Here is a 19,078-nt window from a genome sequence, read left to right on the forward strand (position 1 = left end):
TCTCTCTCTCTCTCTCTCTCTTTTCCAGTACTGGCGATTGAACTCAGGACCTTCATTTCCCAGGCAAGTGCTTATTCTCTACTAAACTATCTCCCTGGCCCCAACTAATCTCTTCTGAATGAATATTTTCTTCTGAGATCCATCTTTTTCCTCAATCCAAAGTGCCATCCAGAGGAAACAGGACCACATGCAGTGCTGGCCCTCACCCTGGATGCACTGAGCCACTGAGACTGGGCGTGGTGGTATACACCCATAATCCTGGTGCTGGGGAGGCTGAAAGCAGGAGGATCACTGTGAGTCCAAGCTGCATAGTGAGACCCTGTACCAAATACATAAAAAATTAAAAAAAAAATAAAATAAAACAGAGGGACCAGGAAAATGTTTCCTATTCAATATAAGTAAATGGTATATAACTGTACATATATAATCACTTCATTGTGCCACAGCTCCCCAGAAATTCTGCTGCCTCAATGATGCTAACTTAGGACCCACTGACCAACTTTTCTCCATCCTTCTGTCTTCTGCACTCTCTTCACTCTGTGGTAACTACCATTCTGTTCTCAAATTCTATTGAATCAACTTTTTCATATTTCACATATGAAAAGATTAAACTCATGTTTTGCTGTTAGTTCATTTCACTTAACATAATGGTCTCCAGTTCTACCCATCTTCATCACTGAAAAGTAGTTCACAATGTATATGCAATATGTTTCCTATGTCCATTCATCAGTGAAGGGCACTTAGTTTATTTCTTTCTTTCTTGACGACTGTGCTCAATGCTGCAGTAAACATGGAAGTGCAGACATTCCTTCAATATACTGATTTCATGACATTTGGCTGTATATCCAGGAGTGTTATTCCTGGGGCATATGGTCATTCTAATTTTACATTTTTTGAGGAACCACCATGCTATTTTCCATAATGGCAAAGCTAATTTACATTCATACCACCAGAGGATTCATTGTTTCTGCATTTTCGTCAGTACTTATTATTGTCTTTTATAATAACCATTCCTCTTACTGTGAGGTATTTTCTCACAGTAATGCTTGGATCTTTGCTTACCTGACTCTTAAAGGGTGTTGAGCACTTCTTTTCATATATGGCTGTTGGTCGTCTTTTTCAAGGAGGGTTTATTTAGGTTTATTTGAAAACAGTATCTTAAGAGACATAAATTCTTCAAAAATCATTTTATAGGTTTAACATGAACTTACCAAAATTTAGCAACCTCCTTTCTAAAATATATATAAATGTACTTTAAAATTTCTGTGGGCAGGGAAATAAATTTATAATATGTTGTAATATATAACATGATGTAATTATACCTCTAATAGATTTCAAATTAGAAAAACGCACTCATCACATTCAAATGTAGAGTTCAACCAACCTTAAATATTAAGCTATACATATGCATGTGTATATGTATTTAATTGTCTACATTACAGTTTAAAAACTTCTATTTTTTAAAAAAATGTATTTAGTACAGGGTCTACAGGTGCTCATTACACAGATTGGACTCGTAGTGATCCTCCAGTTTTCAGCATCTCAAGCACTGGGATTACAGGCATGCGCCAACACAACCAGTCTCAATCGCCATCTCAGTGTGCCCTGGGGGCGGGGCCGGCACGGCATCCTGGGGATCAAACCCCGGCCCCTGCACCTGTCTAAGCCGGCGCTTTAGTCCATTGAGCTATCTGGCTGACCCTAAAACCTTATATTTCTTAAACAAGGTTAACTTTCTAAGTGAAGAAAATTTATCTATAAATTTCAAAGGTAACAGTTAATGAATACAAAAGTTTAAACGCTACAAAATCAGATGTTTTACATTTTATGATTAAGTTGTCCAAACATAATTTTGTATATTCAGTAAATGTGGGTGGGATGTGTTTTAATATTCATAACATTAAATTAAGGTATAGAAAATCCATGGTATACTATTTTTCCATCATATTCCTGGGGTTCCTCTATGCTCTTACCTTAGTCTTAACATATATTTAGAATTCAATGACTTCCTCAAGTAAAAAGAGAAAACTAACAAAGATTGCTTAAAAGTGTGATTTGGATAATGTTAATTTCAAAGACAGATGACCATGTTAAAATTGGTTCGAAAACACAAATGTCTTGAAATTTGTGTTGATTTCTCTGTGACACATCAGGCTTTTATGACCATGGAGATAACTATAACATTTCCTCCAACTGCCACCAAGTATAAAAAAGAGAAATGAGGCAATGGTAATGTGCAATTGTCTATGCACAAGTTTTTTATTTATTAAAGAGGAAAATATTTCCCCAAATCTTTCAGTTCCCATTACAATCATAGTAGGTCATGATCCCACTTTTGCAACCCTGGGACACATGGGATTGTGTTATTATTTACACTAATGATAATTTATCTTGGAGACTGACTAGGAGATATCCTTCCCTGAAAAACCAGCCATAATCAAAGTATGGGCACTAGAAAACAAAACAAAAAATAATAGAAAAACAGCAATATTTACCACATACAAATAACTATTGCAATCTTTGATTTTTATATCTGCTTTTCCTTCCCCCTGTCATTTTACAAACTAAATTAGGCTCCATTTCTTGCTTTTTGGAGATCTTCACTGCCTAGTACTATGCTTGTCATATGAAAGGTGCATGAGGTAGCTATCATTACTCATATGCATTATTTTATGCATTTAAATGTTGCACCCATCTCAATTACCACCCAAATGTGAAAATCTTCAATCTGTACTTTAACTTAATCTCTTTTAAGTAAGTAGTTTCTTCAGGGCTCCTATTTCTCATATTCTCCAATGCATTGTTCCCGCTGGAAATTCTTCCTACTAAACATATGTCAAGTCTCTCTCTAGTCTGATACAGGAAGGTTGGTTGGCTTTAGTCTTCACTTCAGAAATTCTTCTCTATTAGGCCAGACTGATAACTCAGCAGATTAAACCACCTGCTTAAGCAGAGTGCAGTGTCTGGGGTTTTATCTCCAGTGTGCCACATCGGCCCCACCCACGGGGGCACTGAGACAGCATTTGATACTGGGCGTGGTGGCATATACCTGTAATCCCAGTGCTTGGGAGGCTGGAAACAGTAGGATCACTAAGTCTGATCTGTGTAGTGAGACACTGTAGACCCTGTCTGAAATAAATTTTTAAAAAAAGAAAGAAAGAAAGAAAGAAAGAAAGAAAGAAAGAAAGAAAGAAAGAAAGAAAGAAAGAAAGAAAGAAAGAAATTTCTCTATTGAAGAGAAATTGACACTGCTAGGGTCAATCACAACTGAAGTTTTGGCTCTTGCCCTCGATCAATAAAGTTTCCCCATTCAGTAGTGTCTCAGTCTTCTTATTGCCTGAGCATTTTATGAGGTAGGCCAAAGTTTGAAGCTGCTTCTGTGCACTACAGCCCTGAAAGTTACTCTGTGTCTCAGTTTTTCTTCAGCCATTGGTTCCCTGCCATCTGGCTGACATCCCCGTGGAGCACAGGTCAAGTGAGGAGCATACTTCACACACTTATAAGTGCTGCCACTCTGCAACTTGAGTACCACAGAAAGCAAACATGCATGAATACACAAAGAAACACACCAGGAATTATGGCAGTCTAACTGTTTAAGGCTTCTGGTTTGTATTTTGCCTTTGTAGTTCTGGGGATTGAGCTCATCAGTGTGCTGTCACTGGACAGTATCCAGTCGCTTTTTTATTTTCTATTTTTAGATTACTTCTCACTAGGTTGCCTAGTCTGACTTAGTCTGGTGATTTTCCTTCTTCAACTTCCTGAAGATCTGGGATCACAGATACTCAGTGGTGCCTGGCTTCCTCTGAACAGTTCTCCCATGTACTGTTTACCTGTCACCTCACCTTCTTTATGGCTATAATTTCTCTGCGTATCTCTGACTGTGTCTGTTCTCTCTCTCTCCTGTTTAATGAAAGCTCTCTTCCATTATCATCTGGAATTCTGTGTTCAACCACAGAAATTGTTTTTTCTTCAGACCACAAAAATTGTTCTTAATATTTAAAGTGAATTCTTCAAATCTTAATCTCTTAATTTGCAAAAATACATATTTTTCAAGATTATGTCATAGCATTTATCTATGCTTTTCTTGAACCATTGAATCTACTGATTCAGTCAACAAAGAACATTAAAGTATCATAAATGAAAAGGGAAAGATATTTTTCTAATATACTGAAACTACTAGAGATGAAAGTGACGCTGTGCAGTATGGGATTAAAAACATGAATAAGTCATAATCATTGTCCACAAAGTTTTGCACTCCATATACAGAGATGAAGACAGGACATAATAAAGAAGAGAGTTTGAGAACTCCGAAAAGATCAGTGCCTTCTTTCTGTCATCTGTTCTTGCTATAATGCTCATGTGCTAGTAAGCATTTTTGGCCATTCAGAAGACAGAAAAATTTTTCAGAATGAAGGTAGAGTTCAAAATAGACTTTAAGTAAAGATAAAGATGTCAGTGATTTAAGAGGAAGTGTTCAATATGAGTAAAGACAGTATGAGCAGGTGTATTCATAGTTTAGACAGAATACGATTGGTTAGAATCATTGAAAAACAAACACAACAGTATGAAATAACAAGAGAGTGAATGATGAAGGAAGAATAAAGGAAACTTCTTCACCTCAGGAATTTCACTGTGTACTTTGCCCAGAAAGCAACAGTAAATAAGTAAAAACTTTTCTAAAAGTACAGGATGTGATCAATGCTGAGTTTTCAATCCATTACCGCCAAATTGCTATGAAGAGTTACCTGAACAAAACAAGGCTAAAATGTTAATAAAAGTTAGTATATGAGCCCAAAGGAGAAGAACACAATGGAATTTGAAGAAAGTGTTAGTACAGGCCATTGTTGAAGCAAAATGATGAGAATTTCCTTAACTGGCAATGTGAAAAAGGGAACAGATAAGTGAATTTAAGGAAAATGCCAACATGGAAAGCCAAATTATCTGGGGTATGATATAATTTATATGAACACAAAAGGTGCCAGGCACTTTCAGTAGGATCAAAAGTTGGTTCATATTTATTAATAGGTCCTAAAATGAGATTATAATTCAAAACATAAATTCTAGTCACAAATATCGAATCAAAACAAGGGTACAAGAAAGAATATGTTCAGTGTTAATTTAAGAGGTCTAAAGAAGTTAAAGTTGTACACAATTACTTACCTATTTATTACTAGACTCATAAAGAATGAAAAATGCAAAAACATTATTGCTAATTCAAGAGAATTCAAAAAAGTTACAAAGATAAAAATAAGTTCCCAACAACATGACCAATATAGCTCTTGGGAAATTCTCTGGATGCTTTCCTGGAATCCAACCTTTGAGAATATTGTCAAGAAAGAGAAATAATCAAAGCACCTGCTTGGGCAGATGCAAGGGCAAGAGCCAGGATTTCAATCACCAGGCCTGCTGTGCTAGCCCTATCCCCTGGGGCGCACTGAGATGGGGATGGAGACTGGGTGTGGTGGTGCACTCCTGTAATCCCAGCACTTGGGAAGCTATAAACAGGAGGATCACTATGAGTCTGATCTATGAAGTGAGACCCTGTAGACCCTATAGATCCTGTCCTAAAATCAAAAAGAAAAAAGAAAGAAAGGAAAGGAAAAAGAGAAAGGAAGGAAGGAAAGAAGGAAGGAAGGAAGGAAGGAAGGAAGGAAGGAAGGAAGGAAGGAAGGAAGGAGAGGGAGAAATGTACAGATGAATAAGGTAGGGAAAAATTGTGCATTCACAAAGGAGCTTTAAATTCAAATTGTTTACATGAGGGTATTTTGTGTTGTGTCCTTAACGAGCTCATAAATTGAGGGTATATTTCCTGCCAGAGACAAAAAATGTTTCCAGTCACAAGAGACTCTGCAAGGTCTCACTAGTGAGGAACATGGTTGATGATAAAGCAGGCATTTCCTTCTCTTGCTTGTATGTCACTTTCTCATTTTCTTAACTACCTCTATTCACATGATTACAACCCACATCTTGTTCTTCACCTGTTCTTTTGGTAACATTCACACACTGGGAACTCAAATGCTTTTCTACAGTTTTTGGATTTAGTGCTTATACTAAACAGAAGTGAACTGCATGATGGTCTGCTCTATGCACCACATGGGATCATCTAGATAGGACCTGGGGGCTGACAAAGAGAATCACTAAATATTCATAGTCCCGTCACAAACATATATAAGTTAATGTTAACTTTGCACTTTCTAGTATAATGGAGTCCTTAACAAAAGCATCAGTCTCTCCACTTATCTAAGAAATATCTATTCTATAAACTAGTTATCCTTGAGTAAGAATTTTATTGCAATAGTTTAGCCATATATATCTGGGAAATTACACTGTAAAATCCTTATGTCAGAAATTTCAGTGACTTTCTGAACACAATGTATCTTATTTGGGAAACAATTTTTCCCAAGGAAGGTAAGTGCAGAAGTTAGTCAGGAAAGGTTACATTCCTGTCATTTTATGTAATTTTCCCATAGTTCAGTGGTTTACATCATCAGAGGTTTGTCTTGTGAAGCAATGATGACCACAGGTAAAAAGGCAACTTTCAGTTGGCCAAGGCTTTTCAAGTTATTTCCATGCTTAGAGTGGGAAAAGCTAGTTTGTTATAAAGACACTAGAATGACTATGGCTTGTCATATTCACATGACCTATTCTATACTGCTGTAGATATACAGTAATTTTGAGGAATTATGCAGTTTTCAATATTTTATTGTTAAAACCCTACAAATCCAGGGGCCAGCCAAATAGCTCAGTGGATTAAAGCACCTGCAAGCAGGCATAGGGGACAGGGTTTCGATCTCTGGGCCTGCTGCTCCAGCTTTGCCCCTGAGGCATGCTGAGAAGGTAATTGAGACTGAATGTGGTGGTACACACCTGTAATCCCAACTCTTGGGAGGCTGTAAACAGGAAGATCACTATGAGTCCGAATTAGTAGTGAGACCCTGAAAACCCTGTAGACCCTTCGCTAAAATACAAAACAAAAAACCTACAAATCCAAAATAAGCTATTCAAATAAAAAGTCATAAGGTTTGTCCAATACACATAAGTAGAATTTGAAATATGAATAATAAGCACAAGCCTGCATACATTGTTTATTATTCTTATGAAATAATAAATTCGAAAAAGAAAGATCCTCTTACCAACTATTCTATAGTAACTATAGTATCAAACACAAGAGATCAATAATTGATTTTTGAACAAATGAGTTATGAGTAATTGACTAATGTGAAAAACTGTTACTTAGTAGACAAAGGATGTGCATAGATAAGTGATGAACTATTCCCTATAGTTTCTGTACAGTTACAATGCCCAAATATAAAGTTAGAAAACTAAGCAAAGGAGAGAAATGTGTATTTCACTTCTAAAAAATGATGATTTCATCATCTCAGAAGAAACTGTACAAGTCATAAATGTTAGTAGCAAAGACCCATGAAGTAAAAACTCAGAAAGAATCATTAACTTTACAGAAGCCAAAGGAAGAGATAGCTTCATGGCTTATGTAGTGGCTGTTCTTTAATGAGGAAGCCCAGTAAGATGACCCTTGAGTATCTAGCATAGATTCTAAGAAATTTGAAACTACAAATAACTTGAGTCATCTTTGCTCTATTTCTGAACTAGAAAGCTGTCTGTTTTCCTACAGTAGAGGTTGTAGAATAAATAAGTTAAGATAAAATAAATTAAAATAAAAACAAGCCAGTTGAGTAAGAGATTAATAAAACAAAAATGATTAATAATCTTATCTTGCATAACAGAGAGGATCCTAAAACTAGATGTGATAAAGTGCTTTTAAGCTTTCAATAATAAGTATCACTTCATGATATAATATGATGCAACTAACATTACACATTTTAGTAGCACTTTCAGATAACCCTAAACAGGCGAGTCAAATATAGTTTAAAACAAGAATGCTACTCCATACTATGAATTATACTGAACTAGGAACTCACAAATCTCAAATGTATGATTCTGAATTACAATGCATTTCTTTGCTGATGACAATATTTCTTTGAATATTATTTTAAATATGTAGCTAGAGAAATATATTGGACCATTCTCCATATAGGACAGGATCTTCTATAACCAAATAGCTAGCATTTGTTTTGATTGGCCCCATCGGGCTCTCCAACGTATCCCCTGTCTTTGCGTCAATTAAATATACACAATGTTCTCATCTAAGGATCACTTGATTTACTGGTGATATTCAGAGATAAGAAATTTAACTGTGGCATAAAAACCCAAAATTTTAGGGCCAGTGAGATAGTTCAGTGGACTAATTCTGCTTAGGCACATGCAGGGAACAGGGTTCGATCTCTGGCACCACATGCCACACTAGCCCTGCCCCCGGGCAAACTAGGCAGCCACTGAGTCCAGACATGGTGGCCTCATGACTATAATTCCAGTGCTGGGAAGCCTAAAAACAAGAGGATCACTGAGTCTGAGCTGCATAGTGAGACCCCGTATCAGATACATAAAAAAACAAAGCACATTTTTTTCCCTTCTAAAGTCCTCAGTATGACACCCAACATAAAAAGAGTTACCAGCATTTAATTTTTCAGAATTATTTTTAAGAACCATATTACATAGGTTTGTAAAATGACATTCATTTCAAAGTGATTATGATTGATTAGACAACAAAATACCTCTCTGATCCCCACAACTGGATTATAATATACACCCCACTGCATGCCCCTTAACATGTGATTTCAGAAACTGAGAGTCAAAATGTGTCTGTGTGTGTGTGTGTGTGTACGCGCGCGCGCGTGCGTGCATGCACGCATGTGTGATATTTCCCCTGATTATCTTCAAGGTGTCCTTCTTGCCTCCTGCTATTCATACTAAGTCACATCTGTTTTGTGTTTTAGTGCAGTACCTAACCATAGACTGAAGATGATTGTGAGGAGCAGCCACAGAGAGAAACTTAAGATTCTTCATTTCTGACCTGGATCTGAGGTTTACTTGAGCTATTCAGTCATAACTAGATTTTCTTGGAAGATCAGAAAGAGCCACGTGTGTGCACCATTCAAGTAAAAATGTACTCAGCTGAGGGCCTCTCAGAGTCAAATACTTAATACACACTTTCAGGTAATTTTGATTAGTATTAATACTAGAATAGTGCCCTGTAGAGTAGCCATAATTTTGGCCAAACATTTTCCTGATTATCTTGAAGTAAGAATTTCCTTTTCTATAGTACATTACATATGTGAATACACTATGGTTTTTGACACACACACTTTAACACTGTTAGGTAGACAGGATGATAAATGATAAATGCCTTCAGTCTTCTTATCGCTTCTGCTACGATGCACCTGGTAGCAAGTGACCCCTCTTCTTTAGTTTCTTCATTACTGCTGTATAAATCAACCTACTAGAAATACAATAGCAGGGTACTTTAAGATCCGTTGATTACATTGCCTCCCCAAGCCTCAATCTATTTTGTAGATTAGCTTAGATTTTGTCTGATTAGCTTATTTTCTCCCTTTGCTTCCTAAAGTTCCTCTCAGTGTTCTATTAGAAAATTGATGAAAGAAGAGGCTCCAAAGCTGCTGTGAAGGACCGGCCAGATAGTTCAGCAGATTAAAGAGCCTGCTTAGGCAAACACAGGGTCAGGGAGTTCAATCCCCTGGCCTGTTGTGCCAGCCCCGCCCCCAAAATGTGCTGAGACTGGGCGTGGTGGTGCATTCCTGTAATCCCAGCGCTGGGGAGGCTAAAAACAAGAGCATCACTGAGTCTGAGCTGCATGGTGAGACCCTGTATCAAATACATAAGAAAACCATAGCACATTTTTTTCCTTCTAAAGTCCTCAGTATGACACCCAACTTAAAAAGAGCTATCAGCATTTAATTTTTCAGGATTATTTTTAAGAACTATATTACATGAGTTTGTAAAATGACACTTACAGCTGGAAGACTGTAAAAGGGAGAATCACTACAAGTCCAATCTATTCACAATCTATATACCTGTACACCTGTAACTCTGTCTTAAGTACAAAAAAAATAATTAATTAGTTAATTAATTGATTACAAAACTGCTGTGGATGCAGCAAAGGCAATTTTGCTTTGAGCCACTATGGCCAATAGAATTTAGAAGCCTCAACATTCTTTTATCCTGAGTGACTCATGTTGAAAATTAGAAACATGATCTCTTTATTTATTATGAATAAATCTCTGCTCATGACTGCTTACATTTTGAACACTGTTGATAAAAAGCTGCTGAATCCTTGATGATTTAACAGCTTAAAATGTTTATGTTTTGTGAAAACAACGTAACTTATTCACTACCCAGTAGATAACTAATATCTTATGTTTAAATCTATGTGAAGTTAAAAACAGGACTTTGGTATAAGGAGAAACTGTTTATTCATTCATAGAGCTATGTATCAATCATTCTGTATTCAAAAGGCAATTTCTAAGTTCATGCAATATAAAATATAACTTGTCTTTTTTGTTTGTTGCTAGATAGGGTAAGAATTACAGATGTGTGTTTTTGTGTTTGTGTGTTTGAAATTGGCCAAATGCCACATCCAAGAACAAAATTTTGAGTAACTGAACTGAGCTATGTCTGGTGTCTTCTGCTTGACCCTCTAGCTCCACTTCCTACTTTCCTACTTGTCCTTAGCCCTAAAAGCTCATCTACAGCGATGCAGTCATTCAAAGGGATGATTTGGGCTAATAGGGAGGCCAAACAAGTGAATCTGTTTTCTTCATTACTACTACATATTTCAGCCCAACTGAAACACAGTTTCATGGTCATTTCATCTTCTCTGGTTAAAGGATTACAAGATGTGTTCACTTAAAATGTGCACAAATCCTTTGAAACTTCTTTTCATACAGACAGTATGAAGCTAGTGGCTTACTTTCACATCTCATTCTTCGATTTCACTCTTATTTAGCTCTGCCTCCCTATGTAGCTCTTTCCCACAGCTCTCCGTCTGATGAATTATCTCTTCCTTCACTTCCTTTAACATAGACTTACAAACCTTAGGGCACTATGTTATCTCCATTAGCTTCCATAAACCCTGCTGGGTTAGTTTAAATGATGTGCAGATTCTTTGACATTTCTCTTATCAATCAAGTTTAATATACTTCCGCTTGAACCTGTGCTAAGAAACTTGTGCAGACCTGGTAGAATGCAGCAGAGGCAGCACTGTGTGACTTCTGAGGCCATAGTACAAAGAACCATGCAACTTCCACTCTTTTATTGGCAACCATGTGCTGGGTACCCTAGAGGGTCCTATATAAAGCCCCACTATCTCTCAGGAAGCTCTTTTGTGGAACCCAGGCTTCATAGAAAGTCCTTATATATGTGCTCCTCTGGTAGGAACACCAAAGATGAAAGACTTGTGAGTGGAGATGCTTTTAAATAAGACTAACCCCACCCACCACGTTTCCTCCAGCTCAGAGTCTTCATAGCTCAAGCTCCAGGCTCTATGTCCTTAATCATGCCCTTAATGTCATTGGAGTGCCATCTCCTTTGTACTCCTTATTCTTAACCCAAGAATTATAACTATGCATATAATAAAATGGTTGGCATTTACTATCTCCAAAGTTGGGGTGATTTATTGCACAGCAGTGTGGAAGAAAAGACTTGTGCATAGCTTTATAAATGATCCTCTAATCCAGTTCTTCTCCAATTGACCAGTTTGAATTGGTTCCTCTTTTACCAACAGAACCCTGAGAGGCAAAAGCAAATTACAAGTGCTACATGTGGAGGATGAACCAAATCCCTGGAAACTGCAGGCACAGTGAATGTGTTTGCCACTGACATGCTCAGGAAATTCTCCTCAAAGTGAGGAGCCATGTGGACCTGATGTTGTAAGCTATCACCAACAACTCCTGCAGTCTGCTGCAGGAAGGGAGACTTTTAGTAGGCTTTAAGCAAAGGTTGATTGAGAGAGGAAGATATGAGAAAGACTTCCACTATAGGTCAGAAATAAAAAAATAAAAATGAACACAACAGCAGGAATCTCCATTAAAATACTGAATTTCATCACAGAACAATGAGGACTCATCCTTTTCCCTCTTCCAGAGTGGCTTCTCTAAGATTGAGTCTCACCCCGTCGCTTCTCTGCCACATACCTTTCTGTCACTCTCCTTAGAGCCCAGGGGAAAATATAATTTCTAATTCTCTCAGGCTGGTCAGCCTCAATGTCCTCATGCTTTCTTACAAGATCCTGCACTCCCTCCTGCACTGTGCCCACATTTTCTACCACCAGTTTAGCCTTGGACACTTGTGTAATTCTAGACATGCTGCTTTATCTTAGCATATTCTACCAATCCACTGTGGTTCATTTGTAATCATTCTTCAAAAGTCAAGGTATGAGGGCTGGCCAGATAGTGCAGTGCATTAAAACACCTGCTTAGGCAGGCTCAGGGACTGGGGTTTGATCCTCAGAGTGCCATGCCAGCCCTGTCCCTGGCATGTGCTGAGATAGTGATTGAGAATGGGAGTGGTGGCGGCACCTGTAATCCCAGCACTTGGGAGGCTGAAAACAAGAGGATCACTACAAATCTGATCTGTGTAGTGAGACCCTGTACTGAATACATTTTTTTTTTAAAGTCAAGATATGAGTTCTCCCATCCAGAAAGCCTTCCTGGATATTCTTAATGTGAGCTATCCATATCCCTTAATTATTTACATACTTTCCTTTGCTCTGCCCAGTTGTAGTATTTCATGCATTCAGTGGCTTTTTCCTTGCGCCTGCTTCCACGTTAGTCTCCTCAGACATAGACAGGACTTTGAATTATATGCTTATCAAAATAAATGAATCAATAGAATTAATTAATATTTGATGCCAACAAGTGTTACAATAGCAAATCTACCACCTGAGTCTACAGGGTGGATTTCAAAGAAATAGCTGTATCTCAGTTCCACAAGTGACACCTAGCCACCAGTAACTGTCACGGTCATTACGCATGTCCACAACACACTAGAACTTTGGGCGATATCCTATCCTCAAACTGTTAGAAGTGCTGGTCATTTACTTGTCATTCCAGTATTTATCTTATGTTTTACTCCTAGTACTTCTTTGCTAGCATGAAAACTTTTTCTTAGTTCAATTGTTTGGAAACATTTAATTTTCTGAATACTGCTTAATCTTAATTTTTGTTCTAAGATTTATACTGTATCCTTGGCTTACAATTTATTTAAAAGACATTGTATGATATATTCTCCTAGTATTAGAAACTTTAAAAAGTATATTTCCATTTTCTGTTGACTTTAAAAAAAACCTATGTTGTTTATTTATTATTTCTTGCCTATATCTTATAATATGAGAAACTACATTGGCTGTAACAATACACAATGTACTAACCAGTGTCACTCTCCTAAAATCTTGTTTTGAGATTTTGTACCATTGGTTTTATTTTTTTTCTTTAAAATAAAATAACTGATGTCAAAAAAAAAAAAAAAACAATAGCGAATCTATAGGCTCTACAGTGAATCTATAGGTTTTACAGTGGATGTTTGTCCCCCAGTACGCAGCTTTTGTTGTCATCATTCACCTCAGAGGGCCTGCACCCGGAACTATACCCATCAAAATACATTCATAAATGGTCATGAAAGAAGAAAAAAGGTTACTATCTTTTTTCATGTTGCTAGGAGGCAGAGTCATTTAAAATCAATGTGGATGGGGCTGGGGAGATGGCTCAGTGGAATAAGCGCTTCCCTGGCAAGCGCAAGGGTCTGAGTTCAATCCCCCGGTTCTGCCAAAATAAATAAATAAATAAATAAATAAATAAATAAATAAATAAATAAATAAAAATTAAAATCAATGTGGAATTGTCAATCTCAAAACTTTTTGGAAAAAAGTTTCAGTTAATTGGATGGTTGTATTTCAGTCTGCTTACATCAGATGGGAATGTTTAAAAGAGCAACCAGATCATTTTATACTGCTTTGGCTCTTGCTTCCTCTCTCACTGGTCAAGCACACATTCGGCAAGTGCGAGGGTTTAATTAGCACTTTGCTCTAGGGCTTGATTTGAGCGTCTCTACTCAGAAATGAGATTCTTGGTTTATCTTTCAGTACTTGGGGATAAGAGACCCGCTCAATCTACCAAAAATGTTTACACAGTTAATGTGCATTTCAACCTCTGTTTGCTTTGATGGTTTAATATAACCTACCTGAAAATGATTTTATTTGAAGTACTAATTTTATGAACAACTCTAATTAATGAAGTAGCTTAAGTGTCTTGCTTTCTAATACCACTTACACACAGCACTGTATGTTATAAAACTTAAGTTTAGTTCACTAAGAGCTAGTTCACTCTATTAAGGAAATTGTAATAGTTTGCTTTTAAATTAATCTTGAGTTTACTTCTGCTTTGATAGGCTTTGTAATGGAGGAAGTCAGATTCAGTTAATTTTATTTTAAATGCAGCCCCATTTTAGGAAATCTGAACAGTTGATCCAAAATAAAGTGCCAATCTTTCGGTTTTCAGTAAATCAACTCTTGCTCAGGAACTTATAGGACAATCTCTGAGTTTTAGTAGATTTCCACTAGAATCATGATTTCTCAAATATCAAGTTAGCTTTATTGTGATTCCAAGATATCATAAAGGATTGGAGCTTCCTAATAACCAAATGATGTATAGTTGCTACTGTGAATTTCTTTCATTGCCACTGTAATCTGAATCCTGGGTGTCGTTCAAAGTTTTGTGCGTTAAGCAGTTGGTTGTTAGCCTGCCCAAGAACATTTGTGGAGTGCACCTACTGGAAGGAAGTGAAGTCGTTGGGATCATGCCTGGACACCTGGGATCTGGTATAGTTTATACCTAGATGTCTCCCCAAGGCCTGTGTACTCATAGCTGGGCTTTTGGAAGGTTATCGGATCACAGGGGCATGATATTCTTCAATGGATTAGGGAGTTTATACCCGATAAAAGATGACGTCACTCGGGGATGTAGTCTGGGGGCTTAACTCTTTCCAATTGTTCAGTGTCTCTCTGCATTTCCTGCCACTGTGCTTGCCTGCTTTGCAGCCTGCCATGGAGCCAGGGGACTATGGATTACAAACTGGGAGCAAAAATAAAATTTGGCTCATTTAAAGTTGTGGGTATCAGGCAGGCATTTTGTCCCAGCAAGGAGAAAAGTAACTAAGTCAAAATGTCAACCCCTTTATCTCAGTTATCTTCTGCTCCCCAACACTATAAGGCCAGCACCCTTTCCTGTCATGTGTCAAGGAGCTCCTCTCCTACCACAGGCTCAGATCAACAGTGGTAAGTACCCATGGACTGAAACCTCTCACTCCACAAACCATATACTTTTCTTTCTTGTGAATTGTTTACTTCATGTAAACAGTGATAGAAAAAGAAAGCTGACTGAAGGAACTTCCTATGGGCTGAACTGATGCTGACCCAGAGGCTATCTCAGCTGACTTTCTCTCAAGTCTACAACCTTTACTCATCTTTCTCTCAATCACTTTTGTTTCCTTCATTAACTGTGTATCAACTCCCCTACGAAGTTAGCATTCAAAGCTCTGAATATCTGAGTTTGAAATTTGCCTCCTGTAACATCTGTTCCTATTTAATTTATGATTTGTGCATTGGGATGTTTAGGACATAATATATAAGACAGTCATTTCCTAGGGTATCCCCAGATTAGTCATTTGGCTTAAATTTCCCCTAAAATTTATATAAAATTAAAAACAAATAAGCAAGCTTGAGATAATGTCTGTGTCATCTAAGAAGCAAAGGCTACCATGTAAAAACTTGCATTTAAAACTTTGGTACCATTTAAAACTAGCTTGCAAGCCTTAATTTTTTTCTAAATCCAGCCTTATACCTGTAGATCTCTACACTCTTGTAGTGAAGTGCACATTACAGGAAAAAATGTTTTCGAATGGAAGTGGCAAAAATCCTCTATGTGTAGGAATACCCAAAGTTCTTAATAAGGATCACAAAATTTTCCAGGTAGTCAAATTTGTAAGCTAGCTAGTTTCTACTCATCTTATTTTTTTCCCAGCTTTCAGGCAGGGAGCAAAAATAAAACTTGCTTTATATGAGGCTGTAAACATCAAGCGGGTATTCAATCCCAGCAAGGAGAAAAGTTACTAAGGCAGGATCCCAACCCTGATAAATAGAGCATTCGATAAATAGAGTATCAGATTCATTTTCTAAGATAAAATATTGTGCAATTTATCCCTGAGGATATGTTCATGACACTCATGGTGACATCCACAAAGGAAAAGAAAAACCAAAACTCTATCCATTGCAATGTATTTTAGTCATCTTATGAATGAAGCTCAAAAGAAAGCTCTGCCAGAAAAGGTATTTTGTGACCATAGTTCATTTACTAAAAGAAAGTTGAGAAAGATAATTGAACATTTCCTTATTTACCTCCTAATTATTTGAGAGAATTACATGGATGATAAACTTGAAGTTCTGGTATTAAATTGGATTTGTTGTTGTTTTTGTTGAGATGAAGCTTCATTATGTATGTCAGATTGGCCTTGAATGCACTATGTAGTCAGACTGGCCTCAAACTTGTGGCAGCCTTTCTGTTTCAGCCTCCTCAGTACTGAGATTACAGGAATATGCCACTACACCTGGCTTCAATTGAATTTTTATTCCCCATTAAGTCACTGAAACCCAATAGGAAACAAGCAAACAAAAACGGTATTACATACTACTTAACACAAACAACCTTTTAAAACATTATGCCAAACTTTCAATTCTGGTACATCAGTACTCACCTACCCTAAAAATCAACCACGCAGTTAAAACAGTTACAAATGTTATCTTTATAAAAGTTTTTCTCTTTATTTGATAAGAATACCAGAGGCTATCCTTGATAATGAATACAAAACGAAAGCAGTCATCCCGAGAGTTAAACAGACTCCAATTTCTGGCTGCTTTTAAGCAACCTGACCATCTGTGCTGTGCTAAGCCTCATTTGTAACTGCTGCATGGGAACTGAGAGACACACACAAGGCCTGGGCCCATGCCAGAGTGAGTATGGTAGGTGGTCTTGATGGAGCTGGACCCCAAGGATGTGCTGTCAGAGAAAGGCACGAGAGCACGAAGACTGGTAGATCATATTCATAAATGATAGAAGATTTATGATAGGTAGATGATAGATAGTAGATAGATAATAGATAGATGATAGATTATACAGATGATAGATACATAGACAGATAATAAATAAACACACATAGATGATAAACAGATAAGCACAAATGATAAACAGGGAGGTGATAGATAGATAGATAGATAGATAGATAGATAGATAGATAGATAATCAAGGAGATGATAGACAGACAAATGATAGATGATAGACAGATGATAAATAGACACATAGACAGATTATAAATAGACACATAGATGATAAATAGATAAATACAAATGATAAATAGGGAGATAGATAGATAGATAGATAGATAGATAGATAGATAGATAGGCAGACCAATTAGGCATAAAAGTAGATTAGACAGATAGATATATGCCTTTATTTTCCTAGTCTGTTTTAAAAATCATAGTAGTGTTTAGCATTTTCCTTCACTCCATCATCTAATAACTTAATTTGGAGAGTAATATTTTATGTCAAGTAATATAAGGAAATTAGCAAAAGCACAAAAAAGCCATGTCTGCTGTTGCATGTCTTCATGTGTCATTTTACTTCTTAAAAAGAAAATGGGCCCTTGCTGGAAACCAGACCTTCCTCCTTTTGGAAGAAAAGCTCTGGTTCCTAGTCCCATCATCTATTGCTTTGTAACAACCTCAACTTGTATTTTGCTTATGAATCTGCAATTTGAGCTGAGCTTGGGAAGAACATGTCTTGCCATGTTTTGTCAACTTGCAACCAACTGCTAGAGCTCTGTTGTTAGGGACAGAAATCACCTGAGATTTCATTCACTCCCTGTGTGTCTCAGTTACTTGCCTCTCGGTGCAGGCACAAAATACCTAATGCCCAAAAAGAAGGAAGGAAAGGTTTATTTAGCTCACAGTTAGTGGAGCTTTCAGTCCATACTCACCTGGCTCCAAGGCAGAAAGGCACATGGCAGAAGGCGGCCGGTCATGGCTGCAGAAAACAACAAAGAGCAAAGGGAAGAATAGTGGTTGAGATCACTAGCAAGCCTCTGTCCCTCCCTTATATCATATTCAGGCTGTCGGCCCCATGGTGGGTTTAGCTCTCACACCCATAATCCCAACTTTGGATCATAAATTAATCACAGACTCTGTAAGCCTGCCCCACTGACTGCATAGGCTTTGAGGGGACTACTAGACACAAACCATAACACTGTCTGTTTGCTGATGAGTAAATCTGTCCAGGCCTATAACTAGAGCTGACTACCAGGACACCTATGAAGAAGGATTCCATCAAACTCACACTTCCTAACAGGTGCATCAGAGGCCAAGTGTACTCTAATTTTTTTTTTCCCTTTTCATTTTTGAATTTCTTAGTTACTTAGAAAAGTTATGAGGCAGTGGAGAAATCAGTTGTCCTTGTCTAAAAGGAAAAGCTTTTAACTTTTCTCCAGTAATGATGAGATTGGTGGTGAGATCTTCATAAATGATTTTATTACATAGAGCTACAATCCTTTTATATCTAATTTGTTAAGATACTTTATCATGAAAAAATACTATACATTGTAGAATAATTTTTCCAAACCTGGTAAAACAATTCTGTCAGTTTTGTCTTTCATTCTATTAATGTGGTATATCACATTTATTGATATGCATAGGATGAACCATCTTTGCCTGTCAGGATAAATCCTACTTGAAAGATCATCGTGAATGATCCTTTAATTATATTACTGAATTTGTTGTACTAATATTTTGTTGAAGTTGTTTGTATCTATGTTCATCAAGGATTTGTCACATAAGGTTTTATTTTCTAGTGATGCCCTTGAATACTCTCTACTCTGAACTTGTAATAATAGTTTGGGAGGAATTTCTGCCAACTTCCTGGAACCCCCAGACCCAGTCCTAGCCCAGGTCCGGTGAGTGTGTGGAGAGCTTCCTGCTACCCTGCGCCTGCAGGACCAGTCCCAGCCCAGGCGCAGCATGGGCCAGACCCTCTCCCACCCCCTCGGGCCGCCCCCCACCACTCCGCCATACGTCCCCACCCCTCCCGCCGAGTAGGAATTTCTG

The sequence above is a fragment of the Octodon degus genome, unplaced genomic scaffold (assembly GCF_000260255.1).
Source record: "Octodon degus isolate 3935 unplaced genomic scaffold, OctDeg1.0 scaffold00020, whole genome shotgun sequence".
NCBI lineage: Eukaryota > Metazoa > Chordata > Mammalia > Rodentia > Octodontidae > Octodon > Octodon degus.